We start from the raw sequence: 7,040 nt of genomic DNA on the forward strand, positions 1-7,040 counted from the left end.
CAAGTTTAGGGTGTAGAATGATTGCTTGTCTGCTCGGGACGTTTTTTACTTCTACCGTCAAACTGGCCGAAATTGCGCTCCAATGTTACCAGTGCAAGGTCTGCTTGAAAGGCGTTTTTGTCACAGTTCGCATACGGTTTCAGGTCATAGGGTACGAACACTCCCAAATCTTTTTCGACTTCGGAAACTTCTAGAGGGGAGTTACATAAGTCATAACTATAGTCTGCAGCATGTCGCAGATGGACTACTTTGCACTTTGAAATGTTGAAGGTAAGTCCGTTGTCGTCTGCCCAACATTGAAGTCGGGTCAGATCCTCCTGAAGAACTAATATATCATTATGATTACGTATCTCTCTCCAAAGTTTCACGTCATCAGCAAAAAGTAATAAGTCAGATGAAACTTGTTGAGGAAGATCGTTAATGTAAATGAAGAAGAGAAGAGGTCCTAGTATTGAGCCCTGGGGGACCCCACTAGGACATTCCATAGCATGAGAGAGAGTGAAGTTAACCCTGACCTTAAAGTGTCGATTTTCTAGATATGAAGTGAGCCAGTCAATCTAAGGGAATTTTATACCCAATCGTCTAAGCTTCTTGATAAGACATACGTGGTTGACCCTATCAAAAGCTTTTGAGAAGTCCAGGTAGATGACGTCAACCTTCCCCTTGCGATCAAGGATGGTTGTCCATCTATCCACCGCAGTCAGCAGGTTGGTCATACAAGAATGACCTTTTCTGAAACCATGCTGTTGAGGTGAGAAGAACTTTAAGGATGGTAAGTATTATTGTATACCGTCGTATATTAGGGGTTCCATAATTTTGGAAGGTATGGACTCGATCCATCTAGAAAGTACTTTAATTCGATATCATTGAGAGCATTCTTGTTATTTCACGAGTACCTGCTTGGTTTTTTAATCATTTTCTCAGTATAGTACGTTGATCTGCACAAGAGAAGCGTCTCACTACATAAAGGTCAAATGGCGTTGTTGAGTTGTTTACAACTTAATAATATTGTCTTTCATTGTTTGATAGTACCTCAGATGTCTACGCACTTAGTTATGCCTTGGTATCGCTGATATGTAACCGTTGACTATGACTCGAATAAGCTTTACATTATTTGCCAAAGTGCACTAGTTAGATTCAATTAAGTTGGTTTTACCTTCAGTGGACCATTTAGTGATTTACGAGCTAAATATTTGAATCCCGGTCATCATACGTACCCTATATATTTTTACTGGGTCAGTGATCGGTTCTTCTTTGACTCTCAGGATATTTGGAAGATAGAACTGAACATGAAGTTTCCTTCTTAACACGTAGGGTTCCTAGGGAGTTGGTATCCAAACAAACTATCTGTTAACTTCCGACGTGAGAAGTTATGCGACTGAGCATCAAACTTTCTGTACTAGTCCATATTAGCAAATATGACCAATGCTGACTAGATGACTCTTTGAACAGAACTGAAACGTGTGGTAGCATGATAATTATATATGTTTAGATTGTTATTTATTTCATCTTCACTGTCTAAAGTACCTGTTTGATCAGAACATTGACACTATGAACTAATGAAGTAGGAAATACGAGCTACTAGGTTCAAGTTTATAAAGCTCCTTATGATGTAAATCTTCAAAATGACATAAGGTAGTTTGTAGCTGTCAGTTTTATTTGATTCAGAATAAAAAGTGTTTTTAGGCGACATCTTGACACATTTTACATTTCGCAGTATCTTGCTGTACCGTCATTCGTCAATGGTGTTTTACACCAGTGCTGTAACCATAAAGCTCCTATAAGCCCCGCAAAGTTTTGTTATCTATTGATTCTTATAACGATAGTATTAGATGGATAATGCTTCGAAATAGGCATCATATAAACTTTAAATAAAAACTCTTTAGCTTCCTTATTGTGTTAGTTATGGAAGATACTTCCCATAAGGCTATATAAGTTGTCCATAAAACGGCAAGCCATGTAACACTTTCATTGTAGGTCCGGAACACTTCGAACCAGTAGTAAATTTTCAGAGTACAGAGTCCACTGAAAGTCACTAAATGGTGCGTCAAAGCTCATCCAATCTCAGTTATTTTGTCAACTCCCGCTTCTAAGTACTCTATTCAATCTTTGACGGTTGTGCGTTGCTTGGGATTAAGAACGTGATGTGAACAAAGTCATTCGGCTGAAAAGAATCTTCAATGAAGACAAGTTGTTTACTACTTGGAAAACTGTCTCAACTATCGTTGACAGGAAGAGTAAAGAGAAGAGACTAGGTACAGTCGGGCTTGATGTTGCTTGTTAGGGCTGTTAAAATGTGAAATTGTGAAATAGATATAAGCTATTGGTATATTGTTACTCGGACAGAGTTTTATGGGACTTAGTAACGAGCAACCCACATAAATTACCCTTCATATTAGCAGACTGTTAATGTGATTGATCGTATATTAGATGCTCATATAAAGTACAGAGTAAATGACCCTGGCCACGTTCTGCAGTAAGAATGTCAGGGTTTGGCTAACAGGTCGTATACTAAACAGTTCAGAAGAATTTTTAATGCTCGACAGTTTAATAGCTTGTACAAATGCCCAGTCTCATGTCGAAAATTTAAACATCAAGATGTGTTGTTACGTAGACTGTAGTTTCTAACCTAGGATGCTGTGCTAGATTTATGGTTGAAGATAATAGAAGCTTTTGCAGATGTCTGGATTGATAAATGGTATCAGAAGTAAGGTAAATAATCGTTAAAATACCTTAAGGATGGTGTTTGAAACGTTCCAAACGTTTACATACGTGTCAGTAATCGTAAAATATCCTTCATGCTTCATAACATTTTCAGTGCTATTATTAGTAGACAGCACACTGTTAGCTAGCTTCTGAGACTTAGTAGACAAATGATAAGCCCTGATATGACGGTCAAACTCAACATTTCCATATCAAGAGTTTTTAACTCGCCATTATATCTTCATTTCCACACCCATCAAATGTTTTGCGAAACTACAGTTCTTGAAAAATGCAACAAATGATATAGTAAGATTATTGAAATATATGACGCAACTGTAATCGTATTTGTTCTAACCACATGATCCGCGTTGCTGAACACAAGACAACTGAGAACATTTACATCCAACATATAACGTTGGGAGAATGTCAACAGCGGTGGACACAGGAACATTTGATCTAAATGTCATGGCTCGACCATATAGGCATGACAACTCCATGTAACCTCTTGCACTTGGTATTGGATGTATTACTCTCTTCTTAGCCCAAATGTGCTCCTCAAGAGTGCTAGACCTCGTATTGCTGATTATCACGATAAGACAACTCAGTGTAGATAATGATGTGACCTCTAAGTGAGATCGCATAGATCAGGTAGTCACATCATGGCAAATCTACAGTTTTAGGATTGGGTCTATGACCGTGGCAGCGAAAATAAATGTGTTACTAACTTAGGAAACGAAACCTATTATTAGTTTTCATATTTAACTTGACCCAATTGATTGGTTTTACTTATGTTGACTCATTTTTTATTAGTCTGTGGACTTATGCACACGCGCAATATTGATTAGTACTCATAGCTTACCAGCTTAATCGATCCCAATAACTGATCAACTATAGCCATGTTTAGCTATGGTGGTTCACTAACAAGTTTAGTAGCATTCATATGCTTCAGTGAAATAAGTTTGTAAGAACATCAACCACTAGCAAATTCGGCCCTTAATCGACGTAAATACACTGTGGCTAGCAATGTCAATAAGGACCGGACGATTATCTGAATCTAACCATTCATTCTGTTTCTTTACTTAACGTTTTACTCTGTTTTAAACCATGGACTATCTCTTAATATCTTTTCTTTCAACAGCTGCCTTCCCAATTTCTAATTTTTGATTTGCATTGCCAAACAACAAGAACAATAATGCACAAACTTACGGTCAGTCAGAGCTGTAAAGTTTCTGCAATCTTATGCTCATTTCAGATTTCCCATAGAGTGAGAGCCACGTATTTATCTGGACTCATGTATTTGTACTGAATCAACCGACTGACAAAGTCAACAGCATCACACACATCCAGGGAACAGTTTCAATAATATAAAAATATAATTTATTTCTTCAAAAGCAGGTACATGCCATTTTTACAGGCATGATCTACGAGTTACAACATTTACTGGTTCACAGTATGCATCCCACGCAGGGTTGTTTAGTAAATATAATCTATAAAAGTGAATATCAGTTCATTCGTTCAGATATATTGTGTAGTCTTCCAAAGGAGCGTCGCGTCCACGAGCCACTATAAGTTAGTGGGACAAGAGTAGTCTATTCTAAAACCATACTGCTTTTCCGAAAGGATCTCGTTTTCATTGAGGTACTCAAACAGCTCCTTCCGAATAAACTTTTCTAATATTTTAACAACCACGCTAGTCTAGCTGACGAGTCGATAGTTCTCAGGTAAATGTTTCGTACCTGTTTTGAAGACAGAACTTACTATGGCGTTCTTCCATTCTTTCGGTAATCGGACCTGGGTTAGGGATAGTTTAAAACATATAATTAAGGGGTTCGCAACGAAGTTAGCCAGTTCCTTTAGTAACGAAGGCTGCATTCCATCGGTCCCGTGAATTTGATTATGTCAAGTTTGTTTAGCAGACCAAAGAAATCGAGTTCTTTAGTGGTTACGTTGTCTAGTGCGTGTGTGTGGGGGGATTTGTCTGGACCAACGAGAAGGGTGTTTCTAGGGTATAAACATTGGTAAAGTAGTTTGAAAATACCTGAGTTTTACCAAAGTCGTCCTTCACTAATGATGAAGCATTACTGTCTCCCAACTGTGCTAAAATATTTCCTCTTCTTTTAGTTTTTCGGTATTTACACAAATATAATCGTTTAGGACGTTCTATAGATACATCAACATTTTTTTCTTAGTACAGCCTCCTAGACTTACGGATGGTCGAGGCGTAAGTATTCCGAGCCTCCCCATAGTGAGATTATATCTTACCAGTACCCAGTAACCTAAACCGTTCCCAAATCGTCTTACGGAGAAGGGTGCAAACCTCCTTACTGAACCATAGTAGAGGGTTTCTCAGACTCCTTGGTGGAGTCTAAGGGATGTGTGGTGCAGCAACTTTTAAGAATAAATTTCGAAATACACCCCAAGTTGTTTTTGCGGGGGACTTTGGCTCTATTGTCCAATCTACCGACGACGCTAAGTGTATAATATCATGCTCTCCAGACAATAGGTTTGGATTGAGCTGACGCGTGCTTGTCTTTGACAACTATGTTAAAGTCAAAGGTTATAGCTGCATGATCACTTCTACATAAGGGGGAGGGCCTAATCGAGGTTCGCAACGTCATCCTCATAATGGGTGAATATGAGGTCTAGCAAGGATGATTCAGAGTCCGGGTCGTACCTAGTCTCTTCTTTCGAATGTTGTACTAGGGCTCATGTGATAACCGCATCAACTAGTTCCTGCCCCAACGAATTTTCTGAAAATTCAGTTCTCAGATTTTTCCAGTCTGCCGTGTGTGCACTAAGGTCGCCTGAGTTTAGACACTGACCACTCTGTGACCAAGTATTGAAACTGTTCAGCAAGACCTCATTTGCTTCACAGCTTAGACTGCAGTAGACAGAACCAGTCAGCGGCTCTTGTCTCTTGTATTTTAAGCGACAGTCAACTATTTGTGACGTGCTAAATCAGTTCACTTTCTTTATTTTATTGCTGATTCCTGAGGTTTCGAATCTAAAAATACTTTTTACGGAATAAGTCCTGCATAGACTCTATTTAATTCATTTCGAGACTGCATCCACTGAAAATTCAAGCATAAATCTTGTACATTTGGGAGGCTAACTAGTGGAATACGTTCTTCAGAGCTTGTGAGATTTATACTACCTACCGGACTCATTTGCCATAGATATGACAAATAAACGACATTGACTAAATTTACTTCAAAAGTCATACGGGATTGATTACAACTAATGTGAAGGTGAGGCTTATCTCACCAATAGATGACAGCCAACCCAATTTACAAACGAAGGATTCCTAATTGACAATTTTTTAATCCTGGCTCTCGTTGGTAACAATGAACATGCCGATACAGCCTTTAATCTTATCTGCGAAAGTGAGCTAAGACATCCTGCCAACAAAAAAGGCTTATCTATATCTACCGGCTTATTAACGGTATTTCCTACTCTTCGGTATCCACCTCTTCATACTCTGTGATATCGTCCCACAATCTACGCAATAAGGAAAATATTTTAGCGATTCCAAGAACCCACGCAAACAATATTGAGTGTGTAATCTGATTTATTTGGACCTATACTTTTTACCATAACCAACTTGTTATACGTCACACCCATTGGATAATCTAAATTTAGAAATAATTCAAGCGAGTTATGCTATTTTGCTGGATGATTAACCATGTATTTGATGCTTCTTGAAATGTACATATTTTCACTTAGACTAGCTATACATATTTCATGTAAACCACTCTAAAAACCCTTTTTGGGATATGTTTAAATGACAACATATCACAGTGAAAAGGTGTGTTTTCCTGAAAACCATATTACATTCAAAGTTTATTCGACACTTTGGTCTGATTACCGTTGCCACATGTTTATGAATGTTACGAAACTAACTACATCAACCACTTATGAATAATTTATATCAAACTCGTCATGCCTCTAACTTTAGTTCCACATGTCATGTGCCAACTTCTAAATTCTTTTCTGTCAGGTTTTTTTTAAATTGCTATGTTACTCATCAACGTACATATTGACCCGCACTGACGTTCAACGGACTACAGTCAGCAGTCTGTCTGGAGTTTACATAACTATCCGTCTTTTGCGTATTTGATGAATTTTTGACAACGGTTCATATGTATTAATAGTACTACTAAATTCTATCGCGGTTAAGCACAGTGAGGTCGAGAAAATTATCGAGAAGCAGAAGCTTAACCGTATTAAATTTCACAAACTAACTGGAGCATTAGTTGGAATTCTTCCTCTTCACGGCTATACTTTTGTTCACTCAATTAGCCTACTGATACTGATGCAATTGGAAATCGACACATACA

The sequence above is a fragment of the Schistosoma mansoni genome, chromosome W (assembly GCF_000237925.1).
Source record: "Schistosoma mansoni strain Puerto Rico chromosome W, complete genome".
In the NCBI taxonomy this organism is placed as follows: Eukaryota; Metazoa; Platyhelminthes; class Trematoda; order Strigeidida; family Schistosomatidae; genus Schistosoma; species Schistosoma mansoni.